Raw genomic sequence first — 12,958 nt, 5'->3', positions numbered from 1 at the left:
AAGATCAAACGCAAGATGCATACTTTTATCTTAAGTTTTAAAATGTAAATTACGAATAAAATTACAATCACTTCAGTGAAAAGGCAGAAGGCTACACATTAATATTTCCCAGAAATAATGCCTGTATATTAGGTGACTGCCTCTAATTAGGGATTAATAGCAGAATTAGTTCAGTGAAAATATCTCCCTTTAACTTAGGAGCTTTTCATTGATGAAAATGAATGCTGAAACTGAATAAAACAAAGCAGAGCAGTTGTCCAAAATAAGGGATGTGTAAAGAACTCACCTAAATTTAGCCATAGATTTCATTAATAACTATAAGCAGATGAACTTTTTTTAAATTCATAGGGGTTATCCTCATAATTTTACCGAAAATTTTAATCTATTATTTTCTCTCTCCGACTCCCAAAAAATGTCACAAGATGCCTTTGCTCATAAATTATGTCCAATAAGTTGCCTCCAGGACATTTTACTGAGCTAAGAAACAGCTGCATTATACAGAGCCATAATTATGTTTCAAGGAGATCATCAACAGGGATACGATTTTCTATTTGGATTTAAAACTAGTGAACAAAACCAATGCCCATGTGAACAGCACTGTACAATCCCAGGCTCCTCTGGAGCATCTCCACAGCTGGAAACACCAGCACACACTGGATGGTGGGGCCATGAGGGACCTGGCCAAAGCCAACACCCCTTCAGCAGCCTGACAGCCCACACTGCCCATAACCCTGGCAGGGTCCCCAGGACAGCCCACACTGCCCATAGCCCTGGCAGAGTCCCCAGGACAGCCCAGACCACCCATAAGTACCAAATCAGTTAACAGACTACCCATGGGAGAACAGAAGAGCCCCCCAGATTTTCACCTTTAAACTATGGTCTGGTACTAGGAGAAAGAAGAGGAAAATCAAAGGGCTGTTATTTGTCTCTAATGAATTTCAGAACAATTCTTATGAAAACCCTGTTAACAGGAACCAGGCACTGCTGAGAATCAGGGAAACCATGGATTATAACACAAATACCAATTTCAGCATGGTAACCATCACCAATTACAAAAATCCCATCAGCAAAAGTCCACATTAATGTGGTACTAAAAATCTGACCTAAGAGGTCAAAGAACGTTCAGAGATCTGGAGGTAAAATGGGAATGTCCCACCTCACTCCCACTGCCAGACTAGCTCACCCTTATGGAAAATCTTTTGTTACTATGGTGATGGGGAATCAAAAAAAACTCAGATCCATGTAAACACAGGTTTTCCTGTACAGATTGCAGGATTCTGTACTGCCACTTAATCCCAATTTATGAATTTTCAGTTATTCAGCCAGCCAGAGAAAACCGAGTGATTTATAAATATAAAAGTTAAAGTTCATTCCTAGATAAATCACAAACAAAAACAGGTTTGAATTTCTCATATCAATTATTCACAATAACCAATTCGCTCACCTCCAGTACTTGCCAAAACCCAGACATACTAATCTCAATTACTTATTTTAGGGGGCCAACTCCTCCTGTTTTCCTCGTGCTGTATTTGTTTACATACGTATGTAAACAAACATACGTATGTCTGCGTCTCCTCCCCTCTGTGGGCCACACACAGAGTAAAGAAGGAACAGAGGCTGTTAGAGAAGGCTTCTGAAATTCACTATATTCAGCTTTGAACTGCTGGCCCAAGGGTGAAATCAGAACTGACTCATAGTGTCTCAGTTCTTTTTTAAGCTGCAACTCAACATTCATAGGAAAACTAAAATAGTCTGAAACAGTTTCAGCTACCAGATCTGATGGTTTTTATCTCCAATGTCCCGACACCAGCCATTCATTTTTCTCCTTTTTTGAGCCTTTTCAAAGCTGAGTTCCAGGAACACACAGAAATCAGAGTCTCGCACCCCAGGCACCTTCCACCTCCTCTTGCCTACATGAACCCTACTCTGAGACTACAGCTTCCAGGGAGCAATCTAGTCCTGCATCGATTATCAAATGGGTTTTTGGAAGATTAGGAACCTGCCAGCTTCCCTGAGGTGGGGATCCTGCAGTCTGGATTCCCACGGCTGTTTCAGCAGCCAAAGGGCACAGAACACCCACCCGAGCAGTACCCACCAGCAGCCCCTTCCCCAAATCCAGGCTTCCAGCTCCAGCACATGTGGGCATCCCTCTCCTGTGAGCACCCGCCAGGTGCCAGGCACAGCAGGCACTGCTTTACCCCTGCCTGGTTTGCAGGGCATTTGTCACTTTGATCAGCAGTTCCCCTGTCCTGCAAAGAACACCCGTGCAGCACAGCTCCGGGCGGTGGGCACAGGAACCCTTGGGTAACTCAGCCCCACATTGCTCTGGCAGCGCTACCAGGCAATCCACGAGCAGATGGATGTATTTGTAAATAAGGCAGATCAGTTTTGTCAGGCTGTAATTGGTTTTAGAACAAGCAATTCCCACGATGACAAACAACAATTAAAGAGCCCCACGGTGCAACACCAAGCAGGCAGCACTCAGGGACAACAGCAAAGGGGAGCAGGGGCAGTGCCATCGAAGGCACGGGGGGCTGCACCTGGACTGGCCTTGCAACGCAGGAGAACAGCAAAGCTCAGCCAGGGCGACCCCAGAAGCCGAGGATGTTGGGTGCCCACTGAAGCTAACGCCCTGGCATTTCAGAGCCTGCAAGGAGCAGCTGTGCTTCTGTCCTGGCAAGTCATCTGGATGCAGGCTGACAAAGAGCAGATGAGCTGCTGGGAAACCTGAGACTTCACATGGGGACAAGGAGCTCTTCCCAACAAACTCTAGGCACATACAGCCTAGCGAAGACCCCAAAAAGTGAAAGAAGAGGACAATGAAGATTTTTTCTTTCTTCCAAAGGTGTACTGCCACCATGAATTGCTGCAGGCTCAGTAGTTAGCTTGGTGACCATAAATGTCTTTTTCATTGTCATTGTGATGTACGCCACAGACAAGGACACTGCAGCAAACTCACAGTGACAATGTGACCAGCCTGCAAATTCTTGGCACACCAACAAGACCACACACAGCAGAAACCAGCGGGGCAGCCGGGGTTTGCACCCAGCTCTCACACAGTCAGGGAAATCCTGGGGACACAACCTGTGACTCTTCCCATGACCAACCACCACTAAACCCCAGCGAAGGTTTAATTCTGAAGTTACTCTCTGGCTTTGTGAGCTACAAAATTACTTCCTTCCATCCAGAGCCTTGAGGAAGGTACACCATCTGCTCCAGGCTCCTCTCCCATGCAACACAGATGTCTCCTCCCTGCCCTGTTCAGGCATTTAAAAGCAGTAGGCAGCTACATCAACAACACAGTCCCAGGGATGCACGAGTACATGCTGTGTGATTGGGAGGAGAGGCAAAGAGCGTGCATTTCTTTTTTCCTCTTCTTCTCACTCCCCCTTAGTCAGGAGCTGACCTCTCCCACGGAACAGATTATTGTTATTTCAACAGTGCATCTCACACTGCCATCCTGCAGAACAATGGCTACATGAGTACTCTTTGTAATGATTTCACTTCCAGGGGTTTAGAATATGACATGTTCATTTACAATATGTTTACTTAGTATTTCTTTAGGAATTTTAGCAAGAGTAGGTCAAGAGCGCACAAGCAGGAAAAAACATGCAGGAAAAATGCTTTTAAAGCCATGAGTCACCCAGAACACGATCCAGCAAGGATGTTAAAAGAAACAACAAATGCTTTGAAAGAACCTACTGAGAGTCTGATTCCCAGGTTACTTGATCTATTCCAATTTGAAATTCTTTTTTGCCACACTTCCTCAGGCTCTTCCTGAGCTATTTGAAAAATCCAATTACAGTGGAGATCCTGATTTCCATGCTCATTTATTACCAGAGTAGAAGCCCCATTCACTTTAATGGCAAAAAAGATCAGGGCAATAGGAAATCCCCTACAAAACATTTAATGGAAAATAAAATCAAGAACGATTAAAGGAAAAGCTGGCAAAGCACAAGAGCTTCTGTCTGTGACTGCAGAAGTGAATTCCAGGTGGTGTGAGCAGGACGTGGCCCTTCACTGGGCGCAGACCTGTCACCCTCACAGGGCACTCGCACCGCCTGCTGCAACACTGCCCCAGCAGTGCCCTGCTCTCCTCCTCTCCCTGGTGGTGCCCAGCCCCTCCAGAGACACAGCTCACCTTCCCCAAGGTGTGACGCGACACTTCGCTCCCAGAGCTCTCCCAGGCTATCAGGATTTCTGTACACCACCTCAGGAACCAGCACGTCCCAGGCTGCAGCCTGCTCTCTCCCGAGCTGCAGGACATCACCACCACGTGAAGGCAGGCACTGTGCTGGGGAACATCCTTCCATTTCTGCCCCACAGACCGGGCAACACTTTGTCCTGCCCCAGGAAGCAGCAGCTGGGTGGCAGCTCCCCCCAGCCCAGCTCAGGGTCCCTGGGCTCACCCCGCAGGTCACTGCACGGGGCACAGGCTGGGACCCCACTGCTGCCAGCACTGCCCTCCTGCTGCCACCTCACCCCGCCTGCCTCTTGGAGGCACGGGGAAAACACAGCCTTCAATGCTCTCAGCTGTCTCAAAGCTATTACACAGGTATCACAGACATGCCAGGGTGACCAAACCCAGTGGCCTCTCAAGAGCATTGCTTCAATGCTGCAGGTGAAACTCTAACATATCCAATTGTGTACTCTGCACAGGGAAACTCTGCTTTCTGATCTCTCCAGCAATCACATTCCACCCTGAAGCATGATACTCACTTGTGCTGCCTCAGCATGCTTCACTGTACATAATATTGATGGTAGAAGTACTCAGCCTTTTGGAAAACATGCCCACTTTGGAAGAGAAAAAAACATTAGACAAAAGAAAAAGCAAAACAAAACCAGCCCACAGCAGTCCAGCCTGCAGTGGCAGAGTGACTGCACTAGCTGCCATGTGCAAACACCCTCCTGGTGAGCAGGGAGCACCCAGGGGCACACACCTGACTGCTGAGCCCTCAGTGTGACAGCCAACAAGGATTTGTACCTGCAGGAAGGGACATGCCAAAGGAGCAGCTTCCCCTGACTGGTCCTGCTGGAGGGGTGGGTGTGGACAGGCTTCAGCCACTGCAGGATGAAGAGCAAGGTGAAGGATCACCATAACTCTTTCCTAACACTGCATGATCCCTCCTGTGAGCAGGGATTTTGGCACATGAACCCAAGGGCATGAAGTGCCACAGGAGACATCCCACCCACACAAGCGGACTTTCTTAAACCCACAGTGACATGGTAGACAGCAGCTGAGTGTATTTTCAAATCAAACTCTGTCTTTTGGCCAGAGCAGAACTTCCCCACCACTGAAGGGTCATTTAGGGCACACTGTCCTTCCAGAGGAATCAGCACATTCTCTCAAATAACAGAGGAGCAAGAACAGGTACCTACAATGACATTTTCTTAGGAGGCCCAATGCATCCTCACCAGCTGGGGACGTACCTCATTCCAGTGGAAGTCCCTGCTGCCCAGTGGCCCACGGCACCCTCCCAGAGACATCAGTGGACAGACATCCCCACCTGGTCACAAGGTGCAGAGATCCAGCTCCACAGTGACCACGGGTCACCTGCTCAGCACCAGCAGCAGTCTGGACTCACTAAGCAGCTTTTGAGCCCAGGCAGGAGCACTAGATAGGGGTTTTAAGAAAAAGCTAAATATACTCTCTACTGTTGGCAGGTTAATCTTGCCAGCAGCATTTCCTCCTGCACTAACTGAGCATGGTGTTTTTCACACCATTCCCCTCTTGTCCTAAGCCACAGCCCACTGATCCACACTGCATTCCTCTCCAGGGCAACATTCCCAAACAGGACTTGTCTGCACAAGGCTTTGCCTCCTGACCATCACTCTCTGGCAATGCAGCTCCCACCTGCAAGCTCTCCTGCAGCTCCAGTGCCACTGCGCTGCCAATACTGCAAAATGGCAGCAGGACTTCACTCTCTCCAGCTCAGACACAGGTCTGTATCTTCTACATTCCCCACACTAACAAGCTCTCCTGAATGAAACATCATTTAGGCTTTTCCCAAAGATCAATTAACATGTTTTCACACAGAGAAACTCTTCAATTGTCTCTGAAGTCTTTGCCAACACAAAAGCTCCAGGCTGCCACACCAACAGTCTGATCTCTTGTCCTTACTCTTCCGTGAGTTCCAAAATCTCAATGATTGAAGTGTCATGAGAGTCCAATTTCCATGAAGTACAAAAAAAGGGAGGGGAGATTTAAACACAGACTCCTTTCCAAACCCAGTCCATTCAGAGCCATGAGGTCACTGGGCATGGCCAGGACAGCCAGTGCTACCTATTGCACCAGGCTCTGAGCCAGGGCTTTTCACTGACAGTGATGTTCCAAAGCACTCGCTGTGTGAGCTGCCGTGGATCCCAGCTGCTGCAGCCACAGGGTTACACGCACAGAAAGTTTCTGGAAAGCATTCAGCTGATGTGGGTACCCAGCTTGCACTGTCAGTAGAGTGGCAGGGGAAACATTTTCAATCCTTACCAAAACCCGTGTTATTCCCATGAAGCAACTACTGATTTGTCAGCACATTTCACAGAGAGAAAAACTTTGCACACACATCAGGTCAGCAACCTAAAATTATCAAACTGATGATCTGGAGCTTAGATCTGTTCTCGAGATCATCTCCTCTTGAAGTTCCAAACGCACAGCATCCCCTGGGGCTCTCACCGTGCCACAGAAGTGCCTGGAGACCACAAACGACTCTTCAAACAAACAAAGCAGCAAGACCACAAACGACTCTTCAATCAAACAAACAAAGCAGAACACTACAGCAGCAGGAACAAAACGGATCTTTGGGCTCTGTCACGGTGAAGGAGAAGCCACTACACTTCAGCAAGTCCATGACAGGGCCTTCTACTGCAGTCCTGCTGTGTGCAACACTGCTCCACAAAGCTGGACTAACAGATGAAGAAAGCCATGCAAAACCAGGCTCCCTTTTCCCTTAATGGGAGTCATGAAAGTCAGTCCTCCATCCCCTGAATTCTGGTCAATGACACGTCTGTGTCCTTCTGTCTTCCTAAATATTTACACTGGAAATACAAGCCTGGTAAAAGAGCACCAGCTTCACCCCACCACTGCAGCTCGCTTGGCTGTGTCCATAATAACCAAACACCAGGCACATGGATAAACTCCGTGCCCTGCAGGGCTGCAGCCCTGAGCATTCCCAGAAGCAGCAGGATGGAGAGAACCCCAAAGAGCAGCACTCCCTCTGCTCTGCCTGGGGCAGGACATCAGAGGTGCTCAGCCAAGGAGCAGTGTCCTCTCCTCTCCTCTCCCAGCTGCTACAGACACTGGGACCACTGAACTCCTGCAGCAGCAAGCTCCTCAGCTGCCCTGCACCCCTGCCATTGCTACGAGATGGAGCAAGGTTTTCCAGAGCTACTGTGGAAGCCAGACACATTCCAGTGACTGCCATCTCTTGCCACAGACACAACTGGTCCTCCCAAGGGCTGAGGTGAAAAAGTTGAAGGTTTTTTCACCCTCTTCAAAACTATTCTCTAACTTCCAAGGCAAGAAGAGCAACCAATACTACTGCAAATTCTTCTTGGAAGCTGCCGGACACAGTGCAGCTGTGTCATTTTCCCAAACTCTGCAGTTTCCAAACTAAAACCTGCAGCACCACACAGAGAACCTCCTTGAACATCAGTGGAGCTTCATAGCCAGGAAAGCACATTTGGAAAGCTGATAGAAACACTTCTGGGAGGCAGATTGTTTAAGGCAGCTCAACAGCACAACAGGAGTAAGCAAGAGACTGACAGCAGTAGCTGTCCCCCAGTTTCCAGCCCTCTGGTCCCCAGTCCCTCCCAGGCCAGGGGTCCCCAAACTGGAGAACCCACCTATTACAGACAGACAGACCACTCCACAGCCAGGTGAACACCAGCCAGAGGCACTGCTGCTGCTCCCCTCTGATAATGCTGTGCCTGCAGAGCTGACTTTGGAACCCACCTCCACAAGAGGCTGGGAAAAGCACCAGCTTCCACTCTGGGATTATGTTACCACACCTTTTTTAATGTCTTTGTTGGTAAAACAAAGGGGAATATTTAAATTAAAGAGGCTCTCCTTCCCTCCTGCCCCATCCTACCAGCTGTCTCCTCAGTGCTGAGTACCAACCCCGGGAGGAACAGCACAATTTTGGGATAAAAGCTGAGCTGCATGTCCCTGGCTGCTGCACTGTGATGGGGCCATTTCTCACGTGAACTCTAAAGCCAAGCTGCTGGAAAATCGCAGGCATCAAGCACTCCCACAGCCCCCGGCAGTAAGGAACACAAGCCCCACCACACGGACTGGGTCCAGTCCAGGGAACACACCACAGCCGCATCAACTCCCTCGCCGATTTTATTTTGATACTCCACTTCCTCTCTTAAAATTGCACGTTGCAATACACTGTTCAGTGGCTGCCTCTGTCCAAACCACTGCTACTGCCTTACACAGAGAAAAGGGAGGCTAAAATAAGTTATCTCAGGCCAGTTTGACAGGGAAAGGCTTACAAATCAGGCTCTCAAAGATGTGAGCAGCGCAAAGTGCATCCAATAAGCACAAGCTCAGAGCAGGAGCACAGGGCCAGGGCTGGCAGCCCTAAGGAGGTCAGCAGTGACAGGGAGAGCCCCCATCACCACCCAGAGTCACTGCTCACTGCGCTCAGCCGCTGCTGAGGCACACACCTCGAACACACAGAGCTGGGGCACGCACAGCACAGCAGTTATTAGGAAGGAATATTCACCTTCTCAGGAGGAGGGCTTGCTGGCAGCTCAGCAAAAGCCTCCTGGGATCAAACCAGCAGTCAGGAGTGCAGAGCCACCCAGGCCGTAAGAAAGGGGAGATTACTCGCTGGCAGCTGGAGAGCAGCACGAGGAGCGCGCCCGCACACGCCGCTGAACCCTGGCAGCCCGAGCCAGGCCTGTGCCACCCGTGCCACCTGTGGGACCTGTCCCCTCCCTGCCAGGAGCCTCCCAGGCAGCAAGGACACGCACCTCAGGGGTGACTGCTGCTGCCACGCGTGGGAGCTCGACAAGCGGCTTCGGAAACCGAGCCAAAGCCAGCCAGGAGAAAACCTGAGAGCGCACGGGTGATGGTCCTCCCTCATCTTCCACAGGCCAGCAAAGGGGAGAGCAAATCCTGCTCTGAAACCGAGCCAAAGCCAGCCAGGAGAAAACCTGAGAGCGCACGGGTGATGGTCCTCCCTCATCTTCCACAGGCCAGCAAAAGGCAGAGCAAATCCTGCTCTGAAACCAAGCCAAAGCCAGCCAGGAGAAGACCTGAGAGCACAAGGGGGACAGTCCTCCCTCATCTTCCACAGGCCAGCAAAAGGCAGAGCAAATCCTGCTCCTGACAGGGGCTGACACTGCACACAGCACTCACAACAGGCCACCTTACACGGGCTTATAAATATCTGCTAAGCACCTGAAGGGCATTTGGTGCTGCACTCTAACGGCCCTTAAAACTCTTCACCTGGAACGAGGACTAGCTACAGGCCTTGAATAAGTGTTGTAAGAGGGGTTTATTGTTATCAGGAGGAGAGGTAGACTGACTAATGCCAGCTGCACACCCCGGCACCTGCCAGCTATCAGGGAAGAACACAGCCAGGCTTAGAGGATCCAAATACCCTTCTTTCGTATTTAAATCCCCTGAGAGCACGGCAGGACCCCAGCTCCTGGCACAAGCCGTGACCCCGGCCACACTGCCCAGCAGTTCTGACCCCTGGCTGTGCTGTGCAGACAAGCAGGAGGAGCTGCTGAGGATGGATGGATGGACCATCCCAAAAGCACAGGGCTGGTGGTGGGCAGCCAGGCAGGAGCTGCTGGCCCAGCTGAACCATCCCAGCCTCTGCTGAAGCGCTCAGGACTTGCACACTGCAGGAGCATCTCCGGTAAATTCAAATTGTTTCCATTAGAAACTGACAACTAATCTTTATTAGGACTCACATCTGAACTCCCTGCTCTCCCTGCACACGGGCTGCCCAGAGGGCTCTGTGAAACCCAGCTGCCAGGGCCCAGGGAGGAAACACAGCAGGGAAGGGGGTGGCGACAGCCAGCAGCAGCTCTCCCCAAGTCTCACAGCAGAAACCAGATCAGATCCACCAGGATTCTCTACCTGCTGCAGACAGCTCCACCACAGCCAGTGGGCTGTACCAGGCACGCTGGGTGCCCTTGCTTCCCCACATTTTGTTAGCCACAACAATTAAGCCAACAGACGTTTTCTATCTGTTTCTGTGATTAATACTTAGCAGTTTCCCTCCAGCCCCCACAAAGGGGTGCAACTTTCCCTCTTGCACTGAACCATTTCATTGAATGAGTTGTCAAGTTCAAGCCTTGATACCTCTCCTGGTTGGGAAGCAAAGCTCCTCTCCTGAGCAAACCAGTATCCTAGAAAATTATTTGGCATGGGAATTTTCCCAATGTTTTCTGAGCAAAGGAAAGAGGGCAAGAGGTAGGAAAAGAAAACAGACACAAAATAAGGGATGCAGCTACTGCAATAGAAGAAGTCAAAGGAAGCTAATGGGCAATGATAAATTAACCTAAACTTTATGACGATGAGAAAGAATAAATTAGTTTTCTTTGGCCCAAGTCTACAAATCTTTTTAATGTTTTCAGACGCTAAAACCATCAAAACTCTAGTTTTGTTATCAATATTAGTTGCTTAGCAGCAACTAAGCGCCACAGAAGTCAAGGAATCATCCCTTTGGCACCATGCAGCCAGATGCACCATTTGGAGAGCCCCACCTCCAGGAGCACAAAGGATCCTGTCGCCTGCCAGTCACACCACACAAGATGCCACTGCCTCACAGCACTCTGCTGCCAACAGCAGCCACAGGGATCACACAGGGGCCTGTGTTTTGCCAGGGTTAAGGCAAAACTGCAGGAAGCAATATAAAATTAAACAGCCAACAGACACAATGCGCAATTTTCTGCAAGATTGCCAGTGCTGGACCATAGGCGGTTGCATCTGCATAATTAAAACTGGTTTGTTTTGCTGCATTAAAGCCACAAATCAGGCATGTAACCACAATGAGGGAGAGACATTTATTTAGATTTCTGGCCAGACAGACCAAAAAAAACCCCAGAACTGTATGTCTGAAAACATGCACTTTAAATTGTGCATCCAAGGATCCGCTGTGCTCTGTATTCCGCAGGCAGCTGTCATGTGGCAGTTGTAAATCTGCAGCCATATCTCCATTGGTGTTTATTTTTAACACCACCACTCCTGTCTGCAAGGCTAAGGCAAATAAGAAAACCTGCCTCCTAAAAGTATTCTTAAATATTTTCTTTCTGGTACCATCCAGCAAGCATCTCCTGCCAGTGCCGGGGCCAGCTCTCCCCTCTCTGGACAGCTGGAGGGTGCAAAGCAGCAGCAGGAGAGAAGGACCGAGCCTGGATAAGTGACAGGAGAGATGGGCAGGAGCCTGCCAGCGCTGCGTGTGTGCAGCAGAGGTGAGGGAGAGGTCTCCGTGCACGGGCAGGCAGCAAGCGCTGCAGAGCTGCAGGAGCTGCGCTGCAGCCGCCGCGGACAGCAGCCATCACAACTCCCACTCCCAAAGCAGAGCGGCACCGACCCAGCGCCTCGCACAGCCCCGGCACCGTCAGCCCTGCGCCAGCCCGGGAACAGCGTGTGCAGCACGGCAGACCCACATCGCCCCACACACCCCCGCTATCTTTCCAGGCATTTTCAGGACAACTCCTTCCCACCATGGGAGGAGCAGGCACAATTCTCCAGGGAAGGAACAGAGCCATCATGGCCAATAAATCACCCTGTGCGTGAAGATAATTCCCAGTTCAACGCTCCCCCTTCCAATCTCGCTCCCCACACGGCGCGTGGGCTCCTCGATTGCTGGACCGAGGCTGCAGCACCCGCAGGTCGGGCAGGGCTCGGCTCCCACCCTGCAGCTGCTGACAGCCCCCCCAACCAGCCCAGCCCTTGCTCTAATGCCCAACAGCCAGAGCTAGAGGCTTCAGCCAAACTTCCCCGAAAGCAGCCTCAGTAACTTTTTCCCCTCCCTGTCCCTGCAGGTGCCTTGCCAGCTCCTCTCTGGTTTGATGCAGCTGAGGCACTGCTGGCAGATCATCGCCTCACCCAGCGCTGCTGGCACCTCACACAGCAGCACCTGCCCGCTTCCAGCCCCCTCTGACCTCGTCTTCAAATGCATTTCCAGTGCAGCTTTGCTGGGGTTACGTCCTTCCATGCACGCTGACATGCGCCCTGCAGCTCACACGCAGGGTTTTGCACCTTTCTCCCTTCCATTTTCCTGTCCGTGCCGTGGGGACAAACACTGTGTCATGTTCAGATTCCAGGCCCATCCTCCGAAGCATGAGATCACTGCTTCAAATTTTCATCTATTATCATCTTCATATTTCAGCACTTCTGTATCAACACTTTGGTTCTTAGTCCCCCTTGCCACCACTTCCCCTCTTCTTTATCCCTATTTCTCTTTCATTTTATCTTTCTCTGGAGGTTTGGGCATCTGTCTTCACGAGGGTAGCAAGGGATTAGATATGAACAGTGTAATGACTCAATCCTTGAAGAAAATAAACAGGATATCTGGGATAATGAGGTAGTCTACATCAATCCTTCAGTCAAGCCAGGAGAGACCACAGTGGGCACAAGTGGAGGTGGGTGTTCATGGTCACTGCCACAGCCTCAGAGAAAGCTTAGATGATCACAAACCCTGACCCATGTCGGGCTGGCACACTCAACACACAGCTGAGCACAAAAAAGCCCTCTCCTTCTGCAGTGCATCCTCGGCCACCAGCCCTCCTCAGTCCCTACAAATGCAGTGACCAGCTGCTGTCCTGCCTGCTCAGCCACGTTTGCTCACACTGCTCCTGTTCAGAGAGGAAGCACAGGCCACAGCAGAGGATCCCTCTGAACTCGCATGGCTATCCTCCTCCAACCGTTTAGCAAGGTGGGAAAATCAGGACCACCCTGGTCCCCACAGAGAGGTGACAGCAAGTGATGGCTGCCCAG

This window comes from Pyrgilauda ruficollis, unplaced genomic scaffold, assembly GCF_017590135.1.
Source record: "Pyrgilauda ruficollis isolate IOZ18807 unplaced genomic scaffold, ASM1759013v1 scaffold10, whole genome shotgun sequence".
Classification (NCBI taxonomy): Eukaryota; Metazoa; Chordata; class Aves; order Passeriformes; family Passeridae; genus Pyrgilauda; species Pyrgilauda ruficollis.
Note: the sequence above shows the minus strand (reverse complement) of the source record.